Source organism: Panthera leo, chromosome E1, assembly GCF_018350215.1.
Source record: "Panthera leo isolate Ple1 chromosome E1, P.leo_Ple1_pat1.1, whole genome shotgun sequence".
In the NCBI taxonomy this organism is placed as follows: Eukaryota; Metazoa; Chordata; class Mammalia; order Carnivora; family Felidae; genus Panthera; species Panthera leo.
Genome location: NC_056692.1, coordinates 55,429,675 through 55,457,350, shown reverse-complemented (window position 1 = coordinate 55,457,350; position 27,676 = coordinate 55,429,675). Strand labels below are relative to the sequence as shown.

Below are 27,676 nucleotides of genomic sequence, written 5' to 3'. Positions count from 1 at the left end.
GTCACGTAGCCGAACCTCTCGTGTGCTTTGCTGATAGGGCAGCGCTCAACGGGCACCCGGGCACACACCTACCAGGACGGGTGATCCGATCTCGACGACAATCTGGAAAATGAAGGCTAGCCCTACCTCCCCACACAACCCCTGACTGTCACCCATCCATCCTGGCAGCCGGCACACTTGTAAAGGTTTCAGACCAGGGAGTGTTTGGGTAGGGTGCCACTGAGTAATCTGGTTCGGTGCCCAGTGACTCCTTGTGGAGTAAGCACCAACCTGCTGACTAGGGCAGTTCTTTCTGGGGCCTGTAGCAAAGCCTTGTTAAGAGGAGCTGGTCAGAAGCCTGGGAGAAATGATCCATAAAAGAGCTGTCTAGAAACAAAAAAAAAAGCTGTGTCCAGGGGACCCCAGCCAGGAGGCCTAGGCTCTGCAGTCACCCACTCCACTCTAGGACCCCGTGTGATTCCTCTCATGGCAGCACCAGGGCTGACCTCACGCGTCTGTGCTTCCACACCTCTCCCTACGCCTGCCTTTGCAGCCGAGGCTTTCAGAGCCGAGTGAGCCAGCCCCAGAGGGTCAGAGACAGACAGTGACACTGGAAGTGGCCTCGCAGTGCAGTGACATTTGGTCCTTGGCAGCCAACTGAAATGGGATCCTGAGCGGCTGAATCCACGTCTCCCCAAGGCCGCTCTGACTCACGCAGCCCAGGCCATGTTTACGAGTACAGCGTACAGAGCAAGCTCCCCATACGCCCCATCCCAGCAGGGGCTGGATGAGGTAGCTGCCACACAAAACAAGGCACCAGAAGCCAGATGGGGATTGTGCTTAACTCCTTCTGCCAACACGACGAGAGTGAAATAACTTTGCGGCCAGCTGGAACCACAGTGTTCAGAGAGGGCAGCCAGGAGCAGGACATTTTTCTAAGAGTCTCTGTTTTCCCATCACTCCATACATGGGATTCTGGGAAAGAATGGTCCTCAACTGCCTGATCTGAAACCAGCAGCTAGATCCTTAAAGGGCCAGTTCTACCCCTCGTCCAATGTGAAAGAAAGCACAGGCTTCAAAGCCAAATACCCCTGGTTCAAATCCTGGCTCCAACATGTATCAACTGCCAAATCACCTTGGCCAATTACTTGTCTCTCTGAGCCTCAGGGTCCTTGTTCATAGAATGATGCCTATTTCACAAAGAAGGAACAAGAATTACATAAAATATTATACGCAAAGGGTCTAGTACAGTATTTAGCATATGGTAGGTGTTAATAAATACTTGCCATTACTATCACCAAGAAATAAGAAATATGAACAAAGTGCCACCTAGGTGAAGAATAAAGACTCAGAAGTAAGGAGAACAGGGGTGCCTGGCTGGCTCAGTCAGTAGAGCGTACGACCCTTGATCTCGGAGTCATGAGTTCAAGCCCCACACTGGGCCTAGAGCTTACTTAAAAAAAAAAAAAAAAAGGAAAAGAAATGAAAGGCATAAAGATTGTAAAGTGAAACTGCCTTTATTTGCAGAAGGCTAGATAATATATGAAAAAATTCTAAGGAATAGAACATATAAGTGTGCAAGGTTACAAGATACAGGTCAAAATACAAAATACAAATATAAATTAAATTTGTACGTGCTATAATGAAATATAGAAAAATAGGACACTTTCAATATCACTTACAATAGCACCAAAAAAAAACCCCACAAAATACTTAGGGATGACTTTTTAAAATATATATGTAAGGGGCCCCTGGTTGGCTCAGTCAATTAAGCATCCAACTTCGGCTCAGGTCATGATCTCACAGTTTGTGGATTTGAGCCCCACATCGGACTCTGTGTTGACAGCTTGGAGCCTGAAGCCTCCTTCAGATTCTGTCTCCCTCTCTCTCTGCCCCTCCCCTGCTTGTTCTCTCTCTCTCTCTCTCTCTCTCTCTCAAAAGTAAATAAATAAACATTAAAAATTATTATATATGGCCTATACACTATTGAGAGAAATTCAAGACCTAAATAAATGGAGAGATATACCATGTTCATAGATTGGAAGACTCAATATTAACATTTAATGTTTAAATAATTAAATGTTAAAATTTATATTAATATATTCATGTTTATCAATATTAATACCCATACATACCCTATTGGAATGCCTAAAATGAAAAAGACTGACAATATTTAGTGTTGGTGAGGATATGAACCCATAAATTGTTGATGGGAATGTAACATGGTACAATCATTCTGGAAAACATTTTGGCAGTTTCTAAGAAAGTTAAGTATACATTCACTATATATCCTAGTAATGAAAACATACTTCTTCAAAAAGAACTTTATACGAATGTTCATAGCATCTTTATTCAAAATAGCCCAAAACTGGAAACAACCCAAATGTCTGTTCACATGTGAATGAACTGTGGTATATCCATACAATGGAATTCTGCCCAGAAGGAGTAACCAAACAGAGGAGTGACTGACACATACAACAATGTGGCTGAATCTCAAAAACATTTGCTGAGTGAAAGAAGCACAAAAGAGCACATAGCATATGATCCCATTATATAAAATTGAGAACAGGTGAAATTAATCTATGGTGACAATAAGCAGGGAAGGGGTTGCCTAGGGTCATGGGGAGGGAAAGACTGCAAAGGGCACAGGGGTCTTTTGTTCAATATCTTGACTGTGGGTGGCAGTGACGAGGGTGTATAGTTTTGTCAAAACTCTTTGAACTACATACTTAAATAGGTGCATCCTATCTTGTGGAAATATTGCGTCAGTAGAGTTCATTTCTAAAAAGTAAGGTGGGATCTGAGATCCAACTAATCAGCTCTACCAAGCTCTAAAATGCCTAGCACACGCAAGATATGGTGGATATAAAAGAGAAGGGTTGATGAGGGACGTGAACATTTATTAAATGCCTACTGCACATAATAACTGTATATATTTACTAAGCGTACGGAATGGTCCTGCTTTGACAAAAGTATAAGATATGGTCCCTTCCATACAGGGATTTATACTATAGCCAGGTTTTGAATATTGTGAGAAAACATAACTAAATATTCACACTGGCATTGAAATACCAAATGAGAATTGCAAATGGGGGCTGGCGGGGCCAGGGATCCCTTCCTGGAAGAAGCCAAGACCCAAGTGGTGCACTCAGGAAAGCTTAAGGGTGAGAAGAGGGAGAACAAGGAGTCTCAACAAAGCCACCAAGGAAGAAATGGACAGAGCCTTTCTGAAAGATGGTGATCTGATCTGTTCGATTAGAGCAGAAGACCTAAGTAAGAGAGAAGAAATGAAAGGCCACATAGAGAGGGGAATCAGGAGCTGAAATGCATAGGTGCTTGAAGGCCAAAACAAAGTGACCCTGGGGAGTCGCTGAAGGTTTCTGAGCAGGTCCCAGTATTTTAAGAGGGTAGAGAACGGATCAGAGGGGGAAGGGAAAGAAATTACAGGCAGAAGAGGTAGACGAAAATTACAGTAATTTTGGTTTGCCATGACGAGTATCTAGACAAAGGCAGCATAGTAGCCATGGAAACAAAGGGACGGATGCTTCCTGGTGCCAAGTTCAGATCCAGCATCAAAAAGAGCTAAGTGGATGCCCAAGGTTCAGGTGGAGGGCGAGCTGAGGAGTTGGCTGTCCTTCTAATCCCTTCCAATACAATCTTCATTAGCTCTGCTTATACTCTAGCCATACCCAACACCCAGAAAACACAATGCGGGGGACTTGTATTCAGCTGAATAGCTGTGTCCAAAGGGTACTAACTGATGGATTGACGTTCAGCTGGAAGGAGGTTTTTTAATAACAAGCTTCAGGGTTCTCTCCTTGGTGGCATCCTAATCAATATTTTTATCAATGACTTGGGTGAGAAAACAGATGGTGTGCTAATCTCAGATAGCATAAATCTGGAAACAAGATAAAAGTCAAGATCCAAGAAGATCTCAACAGGCTGCACCTAACAGATTCAATTTAACTGTAATAGATTCGATATTATGTCCTATGCTTAGGTTCAAAAACTATTTAGGGGCGCGTGGGTGGCTCAGTTGATTAAGCGGCTGGCTACTGATTTCAGCTCAGGTCATGATCTCACAGTTCATGAGTTCGAGCCCTGCATCAGGCTCTGTGCTCACAGCTTGGAGCCTGATTCGGATCCTCTGTCCTCCCTCCCCCACCCCCGCCCCCTCTCTCTCTCAAAAATAACTAAACATCAAAAACTATTGTGTAAAACTACTCAAAGTGGCTTAATTAAGTGCAATTTCAATACAGGTGACATGGCCACCCCAAGCTCATTCACAGTTAGGCTGCATTAACAGACATGTTAATTAATTAACATGCCACATCCCCCAAAAACAGAGAGGTAAGTCTGATTTTTGTACCTATCAGAGCACACCTGGAATATTTTGTTCATTTGTCCATCACGCACACTGACAAAAGTGGGGAGCTTTCTGACAGCAGCAGAAAGGTTGAGGAAATTCTGATATGAGAAATGCTGGAAAGGATTAGCCACTTGGCCAAAGCACACTTGGTAAGAGCCGTCTAGAAGGGCACAATGGCTGCCACATGAATGGAGGGCCAGACTTACTCCAGGGGGGACAGACTGGGACTCAACATGAGCGATATCTTTTACATAATTAGAACTGTATAAAAAAATGGAACAGGCTGCCCTGAAAGGCAACGAGCTCCCCAGCACCGGAAGGATCCAAGCAGAGGCTGGGAAATTATGGAGATAATAAATACATCAGGGAGCAAATAAGAAAGGAATAACCTTTTATAATGTCTTCTAACCCTGAGAGATCAAGAAATCCAGCAGCTTCTACATATGAAAAGATGCTCAGTTCCACTTGTAATAAGAGACATTCACATTAGACTACCGCAAAAGAACAAAGTTTGGAAGGCTTTCACCATCCAACTTCAAGGTTTGTAAAGCCACAGCAATCAAGGCAGTGTGGTATTGGCCTGGTAATAGAGAATCCAGAAATAGATCCAGATATATTTGGTCAATTGATTTTTGAGAAGCCTGCAAAGGCAATTCAGTGGAGAAAAGTCTTTTCAACAGACTATACTGGAAAAATTGAACATTGAGATTTAAAAAAAAGGGACTTGGAAATACAGCTTGCACTATATACAAAAATTAAGTAAAAATGGATCCTACACCTAAATGTAAAAATATAAAATTTCTAAAAGTACATAAAAGAAAATCTTTGTGACTTTGGTTTAGATTTCTTTCCTTTTTTTAAAAAAAATTTTTTTAATGTTTATTTTTGAGAAAGAGACAGAGACAGAGCACAAGCAGGGGAGGGGCAGAGAGAGAGGGAGACGCAGAATCTGAGGCAGGATCCAGGGTCAAAGCTGTCAGCACAGAGCCCGATGTGGGGCTCAAACTCATGGACCATGAGATCATAACCTGAGCTGAAGTCAGACACCTGAGTGAGCCACCCAGGCGCCCCAAGCATCCAACTCTTGATTTTGCCTCAGGTTCAAGTCCCATATCAGCACAGAGCCTGCTTGGGATTCTCTCTCTCCCTGTCTGCCTCTCCCCCAATCATGCATGTGTGTGCACATGTGCACGTGCACTGTCTCTCAAAAATAAACATTAAAAAAAATAAAAAATAAAATGATCGATTTTATCACAATAAAAAAACCCCCACCAACTTCTGATTCTGATTTTGCTATTGGATCTGGCTTATGTTACTAAGCAATACTCCCCCTTTTGAGTTCCATGTCAACTTCAGGGATATTTATGCTCTTTTAAACACATCTTTGATTTTCTCTCCAGTATATATCTTTTCCAAGTACTTCCCAATAGTTTTCTGTTCACCTCCCTACTAAGGAATATTGCTATTATGAATGTCTTTTTCAAAAGGATCCTGAAATTAATAAAACTGGGTTCAGGGGCACCTGGGTGGCTCAGTCAGTTAAGTGTCGGCCTTCGGCTCAAGTCATGATCTCAAGATTCACGAGTCCAAGCCCTGCATCAGGCTCTCTGGCTCTCTACTGTCAGCGCACAGCCCACTTTGGATCCTCCTTCTCTGCCCCTCCCCCACTCTCTTGCTCACTCTCTCAAAAATAAATAAACATTTAAAAAGAAAAAAACAACTGGGTTCATATAATTACACTGAGATGTCTGGTTTCCCAAAGGCTGCTGTAAGCCCTGGAAGGGTCTCCTTCCCTTGGGCACCCCTGACTCCCCCACCACTTTGGTCTTTGGAGCTAGGGAAACCCAAAGCAATCAGCGAGAAATGTGCCGAGCTTGAGGCAGGCATCAGGCCGGTTTAAATCTGGCCCTTACCCTACTTGCCACACCATGTGACCAATACTGTTTACTACTGTCTCAGCAGCCACAGGCGAAGCTTATTATTATACAAACCCCTGATCACCAAACCACACGTTCTGGCTGGCGGGTCAGTTCCGGAAGAAAAACATTCCTGTTACAGCTTTGACCTACCCTTTAGCTCACCTGTGCTACTACAAACAAATCCAGGCTTGGAAACCAGGGTTCAAACAATATTTTTAAAGGAACCTAGCTTTTAGCTAAAGAAAGACAGTCTCAAGGAAACGACACTGACACAGTAACAAGATAAAAAATACTGACACACATTTACCAGTGGAGAAGTGCCAACCGTGACCTGGGACTTTCTCACTTGGAACACCAGGAATGGGTTTAGAGGTTTTGTGTCTTTCCAACTCACTATTGTAAGAGCTCAGACTCAACTCACCAGGTAAGGTTCAGTAAAGCCTTGGGTTTAGGTAGTATTTACATTAGCCCCCTTCCCCCTCCTCATAGACACCGTTTCCCAAGCCCAACATTAGGGAAAGGGCAGTGGGACAGAACCAAAGTACTGTGACCTTCACTTCTCATTAGTTCAGCAGGAGTTAAGCTTTCCAAAAGGCTGATTCTCAACACTTGGAGCTGGCACTCCCTAGCAACTTCTCAAAATAGAATTGTGAAGGGCTTTCTGTTTTCTTCCATCTCACCGCCCAGCCCTGGTTCTCCCGGTCTAATCTTCTGATGTCGGGTCACCACAAACAAGGGGCAGGGTAGGGGTGGGGGTGGGGGGGAGTTCAAGGGCAGTTAACTCTCAATTGTTTGGAGGCTGATTATCAAGGGGATGGTTTGTACTTCACCTCCCCGGTCAAGGAAGCGGCTCCGTGGTATCCACCAGTTTCTCTGTTTGAAGTTCTAACAAAAAGAACCAGTGAGCAAGGATGTTAAAGCTAACAGGGCAGCCAATATAAGACTTGCAGATAATTTGTGGATTTTATTTGAACACGCTGCCCCTGTTCCAGGGTTCATAATAGGCTACATTCTGATGTGTTCTGATCTTTAGAGTGATTTTCAAACTTTTTTATCCCATGGACCATTTTTATTTGACTCTTCAGATGATGTGCCTTATCTGTGCCATTGCTTAAAAAAAAAAAAAAATTAAAACCACCTGTTGGAATACGAAGATCAGCCCTTCTTTTGCCAAGATTACCACAGAGACATACCACAGTAGTATTTCTTCTGCAGTGGTTCCCAACCTCTTTCTGCCTCTACACTGTTCTTCTTATAGGAGGCATATCCCTGTCAGTAACACTACAATAACACAACAGTTCCGCCAAAATGGAGGAAGAGGTTACGATGCTTTGCCTCCATCCCTTCCTGCTCTCTCAACTGAGAATCGCTGAAATCATTTGGCCCCATATAGAAAGACCACAGTAAATATTAATGCAAGAAATCCGCCAGTGAACTACCTGTTGGTTACTTACAAATAACAAATGCAAACGTGTATTAACAACCTAGTAAGCGCTGGTACCTATGCCATATACACCTATCGATAGAGATCCTCCGTATACTCTCTCGTTTAAGGCCCTCCATCACCCTGCAAGAAGCTCAGAGAAGTTAAGGAACTTGATTTCTCACTCTCACCTAGGAAACAACTGGTGTAGTGGATAAAGAACTGAAGCATCTGGACCTCAGAGTTCCAGTCCTGGCTCCAGGTGACCCCGGCCCCGCCCCTTTGCCCCTCCCAAAAGTTACTCTCCACATTTGTAAAATAAAAACATTACAGCTCCTCCTTCCCCACTTCCGTCGTCGAAGGGTGCCCGGGGAATAACTGAAGGATGTCACTGAAGCTGAGTGTGTGAACAAAGCATGAGAAAACTAACATCTCCAAAGCTAAAATTACATGCCTGAAGGGAAACAGATTTCAGTGCAAGGCTTCCTCCTTTTTTTTTTTTTTTTTTTTTTTTCCCTAGAGCCACACAAAAACTCGGAAGAGAGGGTGGGATGTAGCAGCACGTGACCAAAATCAACGAACACGCCAAAGTGCAGCCTGTGGTTCCACACCAATGAAAGGGCAAGGTTTCCCTGGCATCTGGCACCGGGCACCCGGCAGGGGCTCACGCCGTGGCACGCGAGGGACTGTGAGACTGGACTTCTGGGGTGTGCGGCAGGGGAAGGAGGGCACAGCACAGCAGTCGGTTTGCAGGATGGCAAGTACTGTGTTCCTATAGTTGCTTCTAAGGAGTCTTTAAACGTTTCTGGAAAGACGGAAAGGAAAAAAAAAAAAAAAAAAAAAAAAAAAAAAGGCAGGGCATGCTCAAACTGCACCGTCGCCGCTCAGGGTTTAGCCCCATCCGGTTCCATCCACCTGGACACGGGACGCGGTCAGCACGAGGGCCCGGGCGGCAGCAGAGAGCGCGCGCAGCGGGGACAACGGTCTGAACTGGGGCTGGGGGTGTGGGCCCCCAGAGGCCTGTAAATACACTGGGCTTCGGCGCTGGAAGCCCCCCTGCGCCAGGGCCCAGCCACCAGAAACCTGGGGCAGGGTTCTTTGTTGGCAGGAGGCTTCGATCTGACGCGGGACCCCCAAGAGGCCAAGCCAGGACCAAGGACAAGTGTGAGCACCTGGGGAAAGGAAATGGCCAGGGGCTGGAGGCAAGAGCCCGTCCCTTGACTCCCCCTTCGAAGAGATCCCCCGAGGCCATTTCCTGGGTGCAGACCCCAGACTCCTCTCTCCTTGGCCAAGAATCCAGAGGACGTCGAAGGCCGAGCCCCACGCCCCCTTGCTTCCCTGCTCCCCTTGCTTCGGGCCACTGGCCTTCTCGTACTTACCGGGGCCCAGGGGGCTGTCTTCCTTGCTCGCGTCCTCTTCCCTCCCAGCCCCCTCCTCACTTCACGTCCCCTCCTCCAGGGGCCGCGGCCATGTCCGTTGCTGGCAACTCTAAGGGGGCTTGCCTCCTTTCTCGGACAACAGGGACGCCGCTAGCAAGCTAAAGTTCTGGACGCCGATTGGTTGAAATCCGAGACGGGTGGAGATTCCTGGCTTCTTATTGGCTGCACTGCGCGCTAGACTGTAGCTAAAATCGTCCCTCTGGGAGCCTGGCGGAATTAAACGCCGAGTGATGCGGGCGGGAGAGTAGGAAACCCCTGTCCATCCTTGGGCATGTTGCTCTGGCGCTTTCAGGTTCAGAGGTCCTGACTAGAGGCGAGGGCACGGCTTCCACCTCAATTACTTTTCCTACGTAATTATCCCAAAAAGATGGACAGAGCCCCGCCCCAGCCGCCTTCTTTCTTTCTTTTTAAAATCAGCCCTTTTGCAGAGCACCCGCGTCTCCTACTTCTAAGTAAGCTCCCTTCTTGTTGCTGTGAACACCTGGCTCAGAGACTAATACTGCAGCCAAACCAAAGCTGGAGAATCTAAGGCGATACATCAGTTTTCCCTTCAGCTTAGCTGTACTCTAAAGGGAAAAACAAGTTAATTTTTTTCCCCCTAGATAATGAGAGAAATCGTCTAGGAGAGCTCTCTTGGGAAAACAAAGCAAGCCTGTGTCAGTATTTACTTCTGTTTTCCCAGAGATGGAAGTCTGGAGACTTAAGTTTTTTTGTGTTTTGTTTTTGAATCTGTTTATAAAATCGGAAGAGGGTCATGACTGGCCCTGGGAAGTAAGAGCCCCTTTCCCCTGTTAATGAATTATGTAATTAAAACCTCCCTTCTCAAAAAGGTATCCTTTTGGTACCTAATCATGTGTGTTTCAACTGTTTTAGCCCTTGCTTAAGACAGTGATTGAATTATGTTACCGTTCTGCACACAAAAATCTTCTGCAGTTTATCCTTGCCTATAGACAAAGTCTGTATCTCTCTGCTTCACATTCAAAGCCCCTCATAAATCAACTCAGATATAGGTTACCAGGCTAATTTCCCACAGGCCAATCTAATCCTGCAGCTGCATAGATTCAGCATCCATTTTTAGGCTCCCAACGTGGGGCTTGAACGCATAACTCTGAGATGAAGACCTGAGCTGATATCAAGAGTTGGAGGCTTGGGACACCTGGGTGGCTCAGTCAGTAGAGTGTCCGACTCTCGATTTCCACTCAGGTCATGATCCCAGGGTCATGGGATCAAGCCCCAAGTTGGGCTCCATGCTGAGCTTGGAGACTGCTTGAGGTTCTCTCTCTCTCCCTCTGCCCCTCTCCCCCACACCCTCTCTAAAATTAAAAAATAATAATAAGAGTTGGATACTTAACCAACTGAGCCACTCAGGCACCCCAGATTCTCCATCCTTAAAATGCGTCTGAGACCATCCCACCTCTCTGCTCTTTAACCCAAGAGCTTCCCTACCCTTTAAAGATTCCCTTCTACCTTAAATAAAGCCAACCTTCAAATATACACACATCCTGAAAGTTCACCTCCAATGCTCCCTGCCTCAAAGCCTTCCCTGACTTTTTTGGTCATTGAAATTCTGTGTAGTGCTATGCCTCTTTGTGTCTCCATTGACGCCTTTACAAAAATAATGCTTTGTACAGCACTATTTTTGTAAGATCTGAAGCTCCCTGAAGGCAGCCGGCTTACCCTGGCAGTCCCCACAGCCCCTTACTCAGAGCTTGTGCCCAGTAAATGTTTGCTGAATTGGACTAGCCAATTGCCTATACCTTACGTCTTTCCACCTCATCCCAGAAGGTTTACGTGGCTACATTTGGAAAGTTAACAAATGTAACACAGTCATCGTGCCTTGCTCTACCTTGTACCCCTGTCTCCTCTAGCCACACTTGTTTCTCTGCTCCACTGTGTTTTATGAATATCACCCAACAAACTTGAACTGTGCACCTACCAGTTTCAGGGTCTGTGCTATACTCCTTTTACCCCCTGACCATTCCCTCTGTCAGTACCCCCAGCCGTAAAACTTTGCTGAAGAAGTAAATCAAATCACTCAAGCCAAAGCATACCAGTGGACCCAATCTAAGTTCACCCTGGCAAGACTTTTGGCAGCTCTGAGGTCAAGGTGGTCATGTCTTGATGGCTGTCTAGCAATATCAGGCAGCTGTACCAACCCTTCATTGTTCTGGAGCCTCCTCTGTCTCCCTTCCAAAATAACCTAGATGAAGAAACCAAGGCCTTCCAGTTGGCCATTTCTCATCTACTCCAACTACTTCTATTTCCTTCTCAACGTGCCTCCAAAAAAGAGAGACCCCTCTTCCTTTCCCCATCTGTATCCTCAGTCCCTTCCCCTACCCCAGCCTCACATGCTATTTGCCATCCCTAGCCCTTAGCTTATCCTGTTCACTGTGCCTGAAATGCCTCTTACCGCCTTTCTTCCTGGCTAACTCCCTATCATCCTTTATGATGATGGTCCTGCTCTGTTTGTTCCAAATGCCCCTAGATAACCGTATGTATCACTTCACTTACCACAGGAAAATAATATTAATAATGCACTAGTGTTCAGCTATATTTCAACCAAGAAATTACAATTCATAAGAACAGTAACAGTAATAATAATGCGTAAGTATTTCCAGTCTCTTTTCTCTCCTCTTGCTTGCTAAGGAGGATTCTGTCTGTGCTTGTTGGGTTCCCAGATCATTGCCCAGCAGTAGATTAATAGGGGAAGGGTAGGACTGAGAAGGGCCAAGTCTTGAATGACTTGGTTTAGTTTGGATAGGAAGAGGAGTTACCAGCTGATGAGAGCAGACGGTTTTAAAAGAGGGGAGGAGCAAGCGAAGAGAAGAGCCAAGGTGGTGTGGATTATAGAAGAGGTGGAAGAAGTTTGGAGCGACGGAAGAGAGAAGCTTTAGGGCAGAGTGAGAAATACCTTAGATGGGGCGCCTGGGTGCTCAGTCGATTAAGCATCCGACTTTGGCCTAGGTCATGATTTCATGGTTCTCTCGAGTTCGAGCCCTACATTGGGCTCTGGGCCTACAGCTCAGAGCCTGGAGCCTGCTTCGGATTCTGTGTTTGCCCCTCCTCTGCTCATGCTCTGCTTCTGTCTGTCTGTCTGTCTCTCTCTCTCTCAAACACTAAAAAAAAAAATTTTTTTTTAAAGAAATACCTTAGGTGAATAGGTAAAATGCCTTCCCCTATTATTCGATACTATGCAATGATCTGGGAACCTAATAGGTAAAGACAGAGTCCTCCTTAACAGACAGGAGGAGGGAAAGAGAAATGAACAATAGGAGTTTAAGAAGGTTTCTTGTGAACCATGTATGGAATTCCCCCTTTGGCATTTTTCTCAAGAGAATACAATAATATTTGAAGTTGCTTTGTGATTACTTCTGGGTGCCAGCTAACATTTCTTTGTATATAATTCTGTGTAAAGAATGGATATGCCCATTGCTAGGTTTCGTATAGTTAATAGCATTATCTATGTGACATTTCTCTTCCTGTGATCCCCTCGATTCCAAGCACTGTGTCTTACTCATCTGTGTGTCAGTATTGATTAACAAAGTGCCTGGCTTTGTTTAACCATAGACATCTGATGCTTGTGGAATAAATGAGCTGGTGCCCAATTATCCTGTCTCTCTTGCGTTTTTAGTTGCTTCCTTTCAGTTCTTTCCCCCCAGCTGTATAAACACTCATAGTTCTCTCCTTAAAACAAAAGGGGAGAGGCAGTAGAGGGAAAAGAGAAGGAGAAAGGATGAAAGCCTTCCATACTCCATGGTCTGTCCTATGTGACACTCTGCCATATGGATGGATCTGCCAGCAGGAAGTTCCCTCTCCTTTATTTATTTATTTATTTATTTATTTATTTAATGTTTTATTTTATTTTTGAGAGACACAACACAAGTGGGGAAGGGGCAGAGAAAGAGGGAGATACAGAGTCTGAGGCAGGCTCCAGGCTCCGAGCTGTCAGCACAGAGCCCAACGTGGGGCTCAAATCCACAAACTGTGAGATCATGACCTGAGCTGAAGTCGGATGCTTAACCATGGAGCCACCCAGGCTCCCCCCTCCTTTTCTTTTTAATGTTTATTTATTTATTTTGAGAAGGTGGGGGGTAGAAAGAGAGAGGGAGAGAAAGAATCCCAAGCAGTCTCCGCACCGTCAGCACAGAGCCCGACATAGAGCTCAGTCTCCCCAATCGGGAGATCATGACCTGAGCCAAAATCAAGAGTTGGTCGCTTAACTGACTGAGCCACCCAGGCGCCCCAGCTCCTTCTCCTTCTGCGATGCAATGTCTCTGTTATACTAGCCGGTAGTAACACCTAGTGACTTCACCTTAGGTAGTATAGCCAACAGAAAATCACTGCTTCACTCATTTTGCGACCCTGTGGAATATTTAAGAGATGGAGCTGAACATTTCAGTGTAATTTGAATTTAAGAAACGTGTTTCAAATCAGCCCAAAATAAACCTCAGCTTGAAACTGACCAACGACATCATACTATGTTGACCTACCTGCCAATTGGTCAGCACATGTTTGCTGAGTTCCTTGTACGTGCCAGGACCGGAACTGGACGCTGGGCATACGGTGGTGAAGAAAACTGACAGGATCCCACCCTCAAGTCACTAATATTCTAGTGGAGGAGACAAGGTGTTAAAGAAATAATTACTTCATCACAAGTGTGCAAAGTGCTGCAAACAAGCATCTCTCATGGCATCTTAACATCTCGGTTGGCTGGGGCAGGCTTTCCTGAAGAAGTAACGTTGAAGCTGAAATCTGAAGGATGACAAGTTAGCCAGACAAAGGGAATGAAAACAAGCATCTCAGAGGGAGAGGTGGAAGGCGTAAAGGCCCTGAGGAAGGAAGTATGAGACCAAGGAACTGAAGGGGATTCCTGCATGACTGGATCAGGGAAGGGGGAGAGTGAAATGGTGGAGACAAAGCCAGAGGTGTCGGGGGGCAGCTCATCCGGGGTCTTATGCAACACGCTGCCGGTTTTGAACTTTATTCTAAGGGCTCTGGAAAACTCATGGACGGTTTCTTGGTAGGGGGGTTAGTAAGTAATCTCCAGTCAGTGTGGGACTCGAACTCACGAGCCCGGGATCAAGAATTCCCTCTTCTACTGACTGAGCCAAGCAGGCACCCCTCTTGGAGGGTTTTCAACAAGAGAGTTGAACAACAAGAGAGTACCACGGTCCAATTGGCATTTACCAAAATACTCATTTTGGGGGCGCCTGGGTGGCTCAGTCGGTTAAGCATCTGACTTCAGCTCAGGTCACGATCTCACAGTTCACACATTCAAGCCCTGCGTCAGGCTCTGCGCTGACAGCTCAGAGCCTGGAACCTGCTTCTGATTCTGTGTCTCCCTCTGTGTCTCTCTCTGCCCCTCCCCCGCTTGTGCTCTCTCTACCTCTCAAAACTAAATAAACAAACGTATTTTTAAAAATTAAAAAAATAAAAATACTCATTTCGGCTGCTGAGTGGGGAACGGATTGCAGAGAAGCAACAGCAGCTTGGAGAAACCTAGAGAGAAGGCTTGGCAGTAATCTGTTCAACGTAGCCCCTGTTAAGGGGGTAGCAGCCGGCGTGGCAAGAGGTAGATGTGTTCAAGAGATATTTAGCAGGTAGGCTAGGCAAAAGGTAGTGATCGATGGGACGTAAGGTCCGAGGAGAAAAAGGGACGAATGATACCTAGGTTTCTACATGCTGGACCTCACATGGCATCAGTTCTAATGGCAAGGTACTTCTGCTCAGCCCCAGATGCCTCGAAACAGCCAGTTGAGAGCAAAGCACAGAACAAAGAAGCACCATCCAGGAAACAATTCTGACTGTTTATGAGACTTCACTTCATCTAGATGCAGATCTGAGGGGTGCCTGGGTGGCTCAGTCGGTTGGGCGTCCGACTTCGGCTCAGGTCATGATCTCATGGTCCGTGAGTTCGAGCCCCACGTCGGGCTCTGTGCTGACGGCTCAGAGCCTGGAGCCTGTTTCGGATTCTGTGTCTCCCTCTCTCTGACCCTACCCCGTTCATGCTCTGTCTCTCTCTGTCTCAAGAATAAATAAACGTTAAAAAAAAAACTTAGATGCAGATCTGAGACCTGGGTCAGAGAACGGGGGTGACTCCGCAGGACTTGATGCAGGTTTTGAACAAGCCCCTCCCCCTGTGCTAGAACATCCTTCCTCCTGGCCTTTCCACCTAATCATTTGTTTAAAGGTGGCAGCATGAGATGGTGATGGTCGAAGATCTCTGGGCTGAAATTCTTTTAACTCCACTGAGCTAAACACCGCAATCAGAATCAAGAGTCCTTTGTCAGAAATCAATGGTGGGGTCCACATCCTGCCAATCGCTAAGTACCTCTATTGCTCTGAAGTTTCAGACAGACCTCCAGGCACTTCCAGGCTCTTTGGAAGGGTGGACCAAAGGATCAAAGGACGTGAGCGGACAGTTTACACAAGAAGAAACAATATTAGGAATTAGTTTTTGGGGGAAAGGGTTCGATTTCACTAATAAGCAAAGAACATTACCTTAAAACAAACACAGGGCCGCCTGGGGGGGCTCTGTTGGTTGAGCATCTGACTCTTGATTTCAGTTCAGGTCATGATCTCACGGTTCATGAGTTAGAGCCTCCACCTCAGGCTCCATCCTGACAGTTTGGAGCCTGCTTGAGATTCTCTGTCTCCCTCTTTCTCTGTCCCGTTCCCCTACCCCCGCTCCTGTCTCTCTCTCTCTCAAAATAATAAACATTAAAATAATAAATAAATAAAAGTAACACACAGGTGCCATTTCTCACCTATTAGATATAATAATAAAATTTAATAACGCTGAGGCTATGGTGAAATTTGTATGTTTATACTTTTTTTTTTTTTTTTTTTTTGCATTGCATCGTACATGGTTACAATATTTTTGCTGGCCAATCTGACCGCGAAATGATCAACTCTCTGTCTTGATTATCTCTTTCCATGGTAATGCAACTTTAGGAAATAGTTCCAAAGCTGTGGGTGGGTGGGTACACCTTAAACTTACACAATGTTATATGCCACTTGGATCTCAATTCTTTTAAGGGGGAAAAAGCAAGAATAGCCTAAGCAATTGGATGGGTTATCCAAACAGGGTCATGGTAGAGCGTGGAGCAGACTGGAACATGTGGGGTCACAGATGATTGCCAGATGGCATGCTCTTTGAAAGGGAATTTTCATGAGGAAAAAGGAATGGTCTGGAATTAGGCACAAAAGCAGGGAAAACGGGGCTGCTGTTTCCCAGCCCCGAGGTACTTGGCTTTGGCAGAAGTGCTTCTTCTGATCAGGGACCGTGGGAAAAATGACCCTTTATTTATTTTTTAAAAATGTTTTTTAACGTTTATTCATTTTTGAGAGACAGAGCATGAGTGGAGAAGAGAGAGGGAGACACAGAATCCGAAGCAGGCTCCAGGCTCCGAGCCGTCAGCACAGAGCCTGATGCGGGGCTCGAACCCACGAACCGTGAGATCATGACCTGAGCCGAAGTCGGACGCTCAACCGACTGAGCCACCCAGGCGCCCCGAAAAATGACCCTTTAATGGGAAGGTCACTCCTTGGAGCAAGGAAGCAGATAGCAAGAGGGTCCTTTGAAGATCCCGAGTCTGGTGGAGATTTTCCTCACAAAAACACAAGGGCTTCCGACAGCACAGCAGGAAGGGATGGAAGGAGATAGCAGGGGAGGAAAAAGCCATGAGGAAATGGCTCAGAGGCTGAGAAAGGGGGCAGATGCCAGGGCCAGGCCTCTGGGGTGGTGACTGCAAACTGGAAATGGCCTGAATGTTGATTATACTTCTTCTTTTTTTAATGTTTATTTCTGAGAGAGAGAGAGAGAGAGAGAAACAGAGTGTGAGCAGGGAAGGGACAGGGAGAGAGGGAGACACAGAATGCGAAGCAGGCTCCAGGCTCCGAGCTGTCAGCACAGAAGCAGAAGCAGGGATTGAACTCGTGAACCATGAGATCATGACCTGAGCCGAAGTCAGAGGCTTAACAGACTGAGACACTCAGGCACCTCTCTCCCTTTAATTTTTTTTAAGATTAAAAAAAGTTATTATTTAAGTGGGCTGTATGCCCAGCATGGGGCTTGAACTCACAATCGTGAGATTAAGAGTCACGTGCTCTACTGACTGAGAGAGCCAGATGCCTCCAAAGATTTTTAAAAAATATTTATTTATTTTGGGGAGAGCACAAGCAGGGGAGGGGCAGAGAGAGGGGAACAGAGGATCTGAAGCAGGCTCTGCGCTGATAGGCTGACAGCAGTGAGCCCTATGTGGGGCTCAAACTCACGAAATCACGACCTGAGCCGAAGTCAGACACTCAACCGACTGAGCCACCCAGGTGCCCCTAAAGATTTTATTTTTAAGTAATCTCTACACTCAGTGTGGGGCTCAAACCCACAACCCCAAGATCAAGAGTCTCATGCTCTTCTGACTGAGCCAGGCAAATCTTGATCTCAGCTGAGGTCTTGATCTCCGGGTGGTGACCTTAAGCCCCATGTTGGACTCCACGGTGGGCACGGAGCCTACCTTAAAAAAAATCTGTGTATTTTAGTGTATTTAAATTAATTCAATAAAAAAATACATTACCTCAATAAGGCAGAGAGAGAGAGAGAGAGAGAAAGAGAGAGAGAGAGAGAAATAAGAGACAAAGGTATATGTATATGTATACAAAACAATCTCCTCTCTCAACTGAGGCGATTTTGCCCCTAGGGTTATTTAGCAATGTCTGGGGACACTTTTGGTTGTCACAACTGGGGACTGCTACTGACATCTAGTGCATAGAGGCCAGGAATGTTACTAAATGCCCTACAATGCACAGGACAGCCCCCCCCACCCAAGAATGATCTGGTTCACAATGTCCATGATGCCATTAGTGTATCACCTTGCACTGATCTTTGGGATTCAGTGTAGGAGGGGCCTCTATTTTCTTTGCTTTCCAGAAATAACTAAACAGCATCTCACTGACATCCAGGTCTTCTGCATGCTGCAAAACAGCTATTTTTAATCTTCCAGAATAGGAGCCATATTTCACTGCTCATCGATAGGAATTGAGCCTAACCTAGCTTGCCTGTTGTGGTCAGAGAGCTTGTAGCATTTCGTGGAGGGACTGTTTTGGAAAGTCCTTCTAGAGGAGGTTGGAGCCGTTTTCTGAAGAGCCAGTATTAACTCTCTGAAGATAAAGGAAAACACCCTTTCCCCTGTCACTTTTATATATTTTAAAGTACACTTTTTAAAAAATGTTTATTTATTTTGAGAGAGTGAGAGAGAGCGTGCGCTTGTGTTGGGGAGGGGTGGAGAGGGAGAGAGAGAATCCCAAGCAGGCTCGGCGCTTCCAGTAAAAAGCCCAACGTAGGGCTCCATCTCAAGAACGGTGACATCATGACCTGAGCTGAAATTAAGAGTCGGACGCTTAACTGATTGAGCCACCTAGGCACCCCTCCCCAACACTTTTAAATAGAGAAGTTGATGCAGAAAAAGCATTTGACAAAATACTGCATCCTTTCTTAATAAAAACCCTCCAGGGGGCACCTGCGTGGCTGCTCAGGTCATGATCTCGCGGTTTGTGGGTTGGAGCCCCGCTTTGGGCTCTGTACTGACAGCTCGGAGCCTGGAGCCCACTTCGGATTCTGTGTCTCCCCGTCTCTCGGCCCCTCCCCTGCTCATGCTCCGTCTCTCTCTGTCTCTCAGTAATAAATAAACGTTAAAAAAAATTTTAATAAAAACCCTCCAGAAAGTCGCAATAGAAGGAACATAACATCATAAAAGCCATATGTGAAAGGCACACAACTAATATCATACTCAATGGGGAAAAACTGACAGCTTTCCCCCTGAGATCAGGGACACGACAGGGATGTCCACTCTCACCGCTGTTGTTTAACATAGTGTTGGAAGTCCTAGCATCAGCAATCAGACAACAACATGAAATCAAAGGGATCCATTTTGGCAAAGAAGTCAAACTTTCACTTTTCGCAGATGACATGATACTCTAGGTGGAAACCCGAAAGACTCTATCAAAAAACTGCTAGAACTGATACATGAATTCAGCAGTCTCAGGATATAAAATCAATGTACAGAAATCGGTTGCATTTCTGTGCACCAAAAATGAAGCAACAGAAAGAGATATCAAAGAATCTATTCCATTTACAACTGCACCAAGAACCATAAAATACCTAGGAATAAATCTAACCAAAGAGACAAAAAATCTATACACTGAAAACTATAGAAAGCTTATGAAAGAAATTGAAGAAGACACAAACAAATGGAAAAACATTCTATGCTCATGGATTCAAAGAACAAGTATTGTTAAAATGTCAATACTACCCAAAGCAATCTACACATTCAATGCAATCCCAATCAAAATAGCACCAGCATTCTTCTCAGAGCTAGAACAGACGATCCTAAAATTTGTTTGGAACCACAAAAGACCTCAAATAGCCAAAGTAATGTTGAAAAAGAAAACCAAAGCCGGAGGCATCACAATCCGGACTTTAGCCTCTACTACGAAGCTGTCCTCATCAAGACAGTACGGCACTGGCACAAAAACAGACACATAGACCAATGGAATAGAATAGAGAACCCAGAGTTGGATGCACAAATGTGTGGCCAACGAATTTTTGACAAAGCAGGAAAGAGTAGCCAATAGGGAAAAGACAGTCTCTTCAGCAAATAGTACTGGGAGAACTGGACAGAAACATGCAGAAGAATGAAACTGGACCACTTTCTTACACCATACACAAAAATAAATTCAAAATGGATGAAAGACCTAAATTGGAGACGGGAAACCATCAAAATACTAGAGAAGAAAACAGGCAACAACCTCTTTGACCTCACCCGCAGCAATTTCTTACTTGACAGGTCTCCGAAGGCAAGGGAAATAAAAGCAAAATGAACTTATGGGACCTCATCAAGATAAAAACTTCTACGCAGCAAAGGAAACAGTCAACAAACTAAAGGCAACCAACGGAATGGGAGAAGATATTTGCAAATGACATATCAGAGAAAGGGCTAGTATCGAAAGTCTATAAAGAACTTACCGAACTCAACATCCAAAAAACAAATAATACAGTGAAGAAATGGGCAGAAGACAAGAATAGACACTTTTCTAAAGAAGACATCCAGATGGCCAACAGACACATGGAAAGATGCTCAACATCGCTCATTATCAGGGAAATACAAATCAAAACCACACTGAGATACCACCTCACACAGGTCAGAGTGGCTAAAATGAACAACTCAGGAAACAACAGATGTTGACGAGGATGTGGAGAAAGGGGAACCCTCTTGCATTGTTGGTGGGAATGCAAACTGGTGCACTCTGGAAAACAGTGTGGAGGTTCCTCAAAAAATGTAAAATAGAATTACCCTACAATCCAGCAATAGCACAACTAGGAATTTATCCAAAGGATACAGGACTGCTGATTCATAGGGGCACATGTACCTCAATGTTTATAGCAACACTATCAACAATAGCCAAATTATGGAAAGAGCCCAAATGTCCATCAAGTGATGAATGGATAAAGAAGATATGGTATATATATGCAATAGAATACTACTCGGAGATGAAAAAGAATGAAATCTTGCCATTTTCAACAACATGGATGGAACTAGAGGGTATTATGCTAAGTAAAATAATATGTCAGAGAAAAACAGATATCATATGTTCTCACTCATATGTGGAATTTGAGAAACTTAACAGAAGACCATAGGGGAAAGGAAGGAAAAATAAGTTACAAACAAAGAGAGAGACAAACCATAAAAGACTCTTAAATACAAAGAACAAACTGAGGGTTGATGGGGTGGGGGTTGGGGGGGGTGGGGAAAATGGGAGATGGGCATTGGGGAGGGCACTTGTTGGGATGAGCCTTGGGAGTTGTATGTAAGCGATGAATCATGGGAATCTACTCCCAATGCCAAGACTACACTGTATATACTGTATGTTAGCTAAATTGACAATAAATTATTAAAATACATACATACATACATAACGAAGGAGAATAGACAGTCAGGGGCACCTTGAGGGGCACCTTGCTGGCTTAGTCTTAGAGCATGTGACTCTTGAACTTGGGGTCAAGAGTTCAAGCTCCACGTTGGATGTGGAGATTACTTAAATAAAACTTAAAAGAAAAAAAAAAGATAGGCTTGGGAAGAAGAAAGATATATTAGTGGAAAATGAACTAGGAAGAGGACAGTGCACCTGGGTGGCTCAGTCAGTTGAACGTCCAACTCTTGATTTAGGCTCAGGTCATGATCCCAGGGTTGTGAGATCGAGCCCCTCGTCAGGCTCTACAATAAGCACAGATCCTGCTTAAGATTCTCTCTCTCCCCCTGGCCCTTCCCTGCTCACACTCATACACACACACTCTCTCTCAGAAAACAAAAACAAAAACAAAAAGAAACTAGAAAGAGGAGCCCATGGAGACAGGGAGCCAGCCATCCTCACCTCCCACCCCAACTTCAGGAACCTTCTCCAGCACTTTATTTCCCAAACACCAGCTCCAGACTTCTCTGCCTGGCATTTGGGACTCATTTTTTACACTGCTTCTTAGCACTTGGGTGTAAAGACAATTTCATTAACTACATTTACGCCCTCTGGGAGCACAGACAGTGCCCTTCTGCTTTTAGTTCCTCGCAGATTATCAGAGTGGTTGTTTACATATACGTTTGTGTCCCAAGAGTAGCACAAAAAATGATAGTGAGGACACTGTCTTTGCTTAGGAAAAGACTTGATATGTGTTTTAAGGAAAGACGAGGCCCCAAATGCCTAGGTCTGCAAGCGCCAAAGTGGTAAGAGAGTGCACCCAAATGTTCTACACTGAAAATCGAACCAAAAATCTGGAGCTGGACAAGAGAGGAAAGAGCAGAGAGGAAGGCTGAGCAATGTGGCCGGGGGTTGGAGCCTGAACTGTGGAAACAGCAAGGGACTTTCAGGAAAAAAAATGTCCCTGATAGGAATTTAAGGTTGTGTTTCTACAATGTAAATCCCCACACCTCCCCAACCCTTCAGTGGAGACATCTACGTAGATAGATGCCTGTGTGAGGGGTTGGTTTGGAGAAAATTCAGGGGCAAGGGATGTTTCACATCTCCATCAGTGCCGTTGGATGAGGCACCACTCCAGTGGGATTGTGGGAGAATCCCTGACGCAGTTCAGCCGGGACCAGAAGTGACCATGACCAGCCTACATCAGTGGAACAGGATGCAGAGCATCAAGGAAACAGTCAAACCTCCTGCAGAGAAGTGCTCTTTGTCAGTGAGCAGTCACCGCCCCTCCTTCAGGGTAACAGACAAGCTTCCTGAAACTTACACGGTACTCTGGGCCCACCCCTCACCCTCTTAGAAAGACGGCCTGGATGGTTCATTCGGTTAAGCAGCTAACTATTGATTTCCGCTCAGGTCATGATCTCACAGTCTGGGAGCTCGAGCCCCACATTGGGGGCTGCGCTGACAGTGCGGAGCCTGCTTGGGATTCTCTCCCTCCCTCTCTCTCTGCCCCTCCCCCACTTGTGCTCACGCTCTCTCTCAAAATACATAAACTTTTAAAAGTTTTTTGTTTTTTTTTAAAATAAGACTTTCCTTCTGCTTCTAGGTCACCGCTCTGTTCTGGTTCCTCTCCCACTCACTGCTCACCCCTCCCTAGTCCCCGTGCTGGCTCCCCTTCTGGATATTGGCATGAGGAGGGCCTCCACTCTTCTCTGCTCAGGTTTTTCTCTAAGCCCCTGGTCCTGAATGCTGGATATATTCTGAGGACTATCCACATTTATATCAGTCTTTTTTTTTAATGTTTATTTATTTTTGAGACAGAGAGCACAAGTGGGGAAGGGGCAGAGAGAAGGGGACAGAAGATCCAGAGTGGGCTCTGTGCTAACAACAACGAGCCCGATGTGGGGCTCAAACTCACGAACCCGTAAGATCATCACCTGAGCTGAAATCAGACCCTTAACCACTGAGCCACCCAGGTGCTCCTTGTATCAGTCTTAATCTCTCCCCTAAACTCCAGATTCACTTAGCCAATTGCCTACTTGACATCTCCCCCCGCCCCTGCCGGAGGTCTAAGAAGCATCTCAGACTTGGAACATCCAAAACATGCTCATGGCCTCTCCCTGGAACAGCTTCCTTCCCCCCCACCCCCTTGCAGTAAACAGCATGAGCAAACACTCACCTGTTCCAGCCACAACCTGTCAGGTTTGAGTCCTGCCCTTTCCTCACTATCTGTATTCAACTACCAGCAAGTTCTGTGGACTCTAACTCCAAATTACAGCCGTAATCTTTTTTTAACGTTTTTTTTTTGAAGTTATTTAACTATTTTGAGGGAGACAGAGAGAGAGAAAACGAGTGGAGGAAGGGCAGAGAAACAGGGGAACAGAGAGGATCCAAAGTGGGCTCCGTGCTGACAGCAGAGAGCCCGACGTGGAGCTCAGACTAATGAACCGTGAGATCATGACCTGAGCTGAAGTCAGACGCTTAACCGACTGAACCACCCAGGCGCCCCTATTTATATATTTTAAGAGGGGGCGATCAGAGGCAGAGAGAGAGAATCCCAAGCGGGCTCCATTCTCAGTGTGGAGCCCGACGTGGGGCTTGACCTCACCACCAAGAGATCACGACCTGAGCCCAGATCAAGAGTCAGACACTTAACCGACTGAGCCACCCAGGTGCCCCCAGCCCTAATCTGTCCACTTCTCTCACTCCCAACTCTACCAGCGCAGTCCAGGCCACTGCTAGCACCTGCCGTCCGGCTGCCATGATTCACTGCCAAACTCAGTTCCTGCTGCTTGTCCAGCTTCCCCCCACCCAGTCTCTGCCCAGTAGCCACAGGGACCTCCTCATGACAGAAGTGAGATCATGTCACTCCGCTGCTGGAACTCCTGGAATGGCCTTGTGAGCAGAAAATTGTATCTATTTTGATCATTACTATCTTCTCAACACTTAGTGCCCAGCCCGCATTCGATGACTTTGACTAATGAGTGCATAAGGGCCTTCCAAAGGCTGTGAAGTAACCCACAAGAATATCCACCGGCTTCTGACTTCGTGCTTTCTAAGCATTAAGGACCGAGTACTGAGTACTGACTACTAAGCATCCTTCCGATTCATTTTCCTGAATAGTTTTAAACCAACTGGGTGATGCCCTGGGGAACGCACGGGATCGATGACAGTGTCAGCAATAATTAGCCTTTATGCAGGGTTACTATGTACTCTGCACTCTTCTAAATGCTTTACGTAACTCATACTAACCCTATTAGGCTAGAAATACTATCATTTCCACTTCAGAGATGAGAAAAATGAGGCCCGTAGGGTCCAAGTAACTTGCCAGGTTCCAACCAGGCAGTCTGGCTCTAGAGGCTAGGTTCTTTTCTTTCTTTCTTTCTTTAACAGCTTTACTGAAATATAATTCACATACCATACAATTCACCCATTTAAAGTATATTATTCAAAGGCACCTGGGTGGCTCAGTCGTTTCAGTGTCTGACTTCTTTTTTTTTAAACATGTATTCATTTTTGAGAGAGACAGAACGAAAGCAGGGGAGGGGCAGAGAGAGAAGGAGACACAGAATCTGAAGCAGGTTCCAGGCTCTGAGCTGTCAGCATGGAGCCCAATGCGGGTCTTGAACCCACAAACCATGAGATCAGGGCCTGAGCCTAAGTCGGACACTTAACCGACTGAGCCACCCAGGCGCCCCGAGTGTCTGCCTCTTGATTTCAGCTCAGGTCATGATCCTAGGGTCGTGGGATCAAGCCCCATGTCAGGCTCTGTGCCAAATGTGGAGCCTGCTTAAGATTCTGTCTCTCTCTCTCTCTCTCTCTCTCTCTCTCTCCCCCCCTCTCCCTCTAGGGGCACCTGGGTGGCTCAGTCAGTTAAGCGTCCGACTTCGGCTCAGGTCATGATCTCGCGGTTTGTGAGTTTGAGCCCTGCATCAGGCTCTGTGCCGGCGGCTGAGAGCCTGTAGCTTTCTTCGGGTTCTGTGTCTCCCTCTCTCTCTGCCCCTCCCCCACTTGTGCTCTGTCTCTCTCTCTGCCTATCAAAAATAAATAAAATGTAAAAAAGTAAAAAAAATTAAAAAAAAAAAGATTTCCTCTGCCCCCTCTGCCGCTTACACACACACTCTCTCTCTCTCTCTCTCAAATAAAACAAAATAAAATAAAAATGAATAAAGTAGGGGTGCTCAGTCAGTTAAGTGTCCAACTTCGGTTCAGGTCATGATCTCACTTTCACGAGTTCTGTGCTGACAGCTCAGAGCCTGGAGCCTGCTATGGATTCTGTGTCTCCCTCTCTCTCTGCCCCTACCCTGCTTATACTCTGTTTCTCTCCCTCTCTCTCTCTCTCCAAAACGAATAAACATTAAAAATGAAGAAAGGTATCATTCAGTGGCTTTTAGTATATTGATAGATATGTGCAACCATCCTAACAAGTGACTATAGAACATTTTTAGAATCCGAAAAAGAAACCCTATCCTCCCTAGCAGTCATGGCCATTTTCCCTCCACCTCCTCCTCCAGCCTCAGGCAACCACTAATCTACTTCCTATCTTATGGACTGTCTATTCTGGACTTTTCATATAAGTAGATTCATAGAACACACGTGATCTTTAGTGACTAGCTTATTTCACTAAACACAATGTTTTCAGGATTCATGCACATTATAACATGTATCAGTACCTCATTCCATTTATTTATTTATTTATTTATTTATAAATGTTTATTTATCTTTGAGAGAGAGAGAGAGAGAGTGAGTGGGGAGGGGTGTGCAGAGAGAGGGAGAGAGGGAGAATCCCAAGCAGGTTCTGCACTCCCAGTGCAGAACCCAATGCGGGGCTCCAACCTGTGAACCGTGAGTTCATGACCTGAACCAAAACCAAGAGTCAGTAGCTTAACCAACTGACCCACCCAGGTGCCCCAGTACTTCATTCTTTTTAGTTGCCAGTAATATTCCGGGGCTCCTGGGTGGCTCAGTCGGTTGAGCATCTGACTTCTGCTCAGGTCATGATTTCATAGTTCATGAGTTTCAGCCCTGCATCAGGCTCTGGGCTGAAAGCTTGCTTAGAGGCTGGAGCCTGCTTCGGATTCTGTATCTCCCTCTCTCTCTGCCCCTGCCCCACCCGCGCTCTGTCTCTCTCAAAAATAAATAAAATTTAAAATAATAATAATAACTAGTAATAGTCTAAGGATAGACTGCATTTTGTTTATCCATTCACTCATTGACGGACGTTTGAGTTGTTTCCACTTTCTTTGGCCATTATGAATAACGCTGCTGTGAACATTTGTGAGTAAGTTTTTGTGTGAACGTGTGTTTTCATTTCTCTTGGGTATTACCTAGGAGCAAAATTGCTGGGTCATGTGGGATACAGAGACAAGTTTGTCTCTTTTATTTTAATTTATTTTTAATTTATTTTTTTTTTATTTTTGAGAGAGAGAAAGAGAGCAATCAGGGGAGGAGCACAGAGAGAGAGAGAGAGAGGGAGGGACAGAGGATCCAAAGCAGGCTCCACACTGACAGCAGAGAGCCTGATGTGGGGCTTGAACTTGCAAACCTCAAGATCATGACCTGAACCGAGATTGGACTCTTAACTGACTGAGCCACTCAGGCGCCCCTAGAGACAAGTTTCTTAAATGCCTCTCTAATGAGCCTCCTGTAGTGAAGGATCCTATGAATCAAATGACCAGTTTGGTGTTAACATCAGTCTTGAGATTCTTTGCATAGTTGGCACCCGCCTGACTTTTTGGGTGACCTAAAACCCGAGCGGTGAGGGATTGCCTCTGAGAATGACAGAAAATGTCCCCAGAAGAAAAACCCTTGCCAGTTGCAGATTCCTTATGTCAGGTCATTCCCTGACAAAGTTGATGTCACTTCCTTTCTAAAGGGAGACATGAGTTTGTATCAGTTCACCTGCTCCCTTTCATCCATGGCCCTTTCTGTTCAAGGGCAGAAATTTGCAAGGGGACTGGTTAGTGTCTGGATGTGTTGTTAATACAGAGGAATAGAGTATTCCTATGTTTAAAAATAGGTCATTTTGGGGCCCCTGGGTGACTCAGTCGGTTAAGCGTCTGACTTCGGCTCAGGTCATGATCTCACAGTTCGCGGGTTCAAGCCCCACATCAGGCTCTGTGCTGACAGAGTGGAGTCTGCTTGGGATTCTCTCTCCCTCTCTCTCTGCCCCTCCCTGGCTCGCAGTTACTCTCTCTCTCTCTCAAAATATGTAGATAAACTTTAAAAAAATTGGTCACTTTAAGGGGACACCTGGGTGGCTCAGGTTGAGCGTCTGACTTCGGCTCAGGTCACCATCTCACAGTTTGTGAGTTCGAGCCCCGCATCCAGCTCACTGCTGTCAGTGCAGAACCTGCTTTGGATCCTCTGTCCCCCTCCCTCCCTGCCCCTCCCCCACTTGCGCTTTCTCAGAAATAAAAACAAACCTTTAAAAAATAATAATAATAATTGGTCAGTTTAGGTATCGAGACAGAAGTCTCATGAGTACTTTTCCCAGCCCTTCAGCTCATGCGTGCACCCCCTTTCCAGCCCCTCGGCCCTGGAGGCTGTGTCCGCTCAGAGAGATGGGTCTTTCTCCCCC

At 45.6% G+C, this 27,676-nt stretch overlaps 1 protein-coding gene across 9 annotated transcripts in view; it reads right to left on the bottom strand.

Annotated features, from left to right (window-relative positions):
- TMEM94 (transmembrane protein 94) overlaps nt 1–9,219 on the bottom strand; it is a 33,535-nt gene extending 24,316 nt beyond the window's left edge. For 5 of the 9 annotated variants that reach the window (XM_042914824.1, XM_042914826.1, XM_042914829.1 and 2 more), the window contains exon 1: nt 9,070–9,219. The gene's annotated coding sequence lies outside the window, so the exon portion shown is untranslated. Of the gene's footprint in view, nt 1–8,773; nt 8,863–9,069 lie in introns of all 9 variants that reach the window. The other 4 variants (XM_042914834.1, XM_042914835.1, XM_042914825.1 and 1 more) reach the window with 3 other exon arrangements.
- Nucleotides 9,220–27,676: the final 18,457 nt, after the last annotated feature.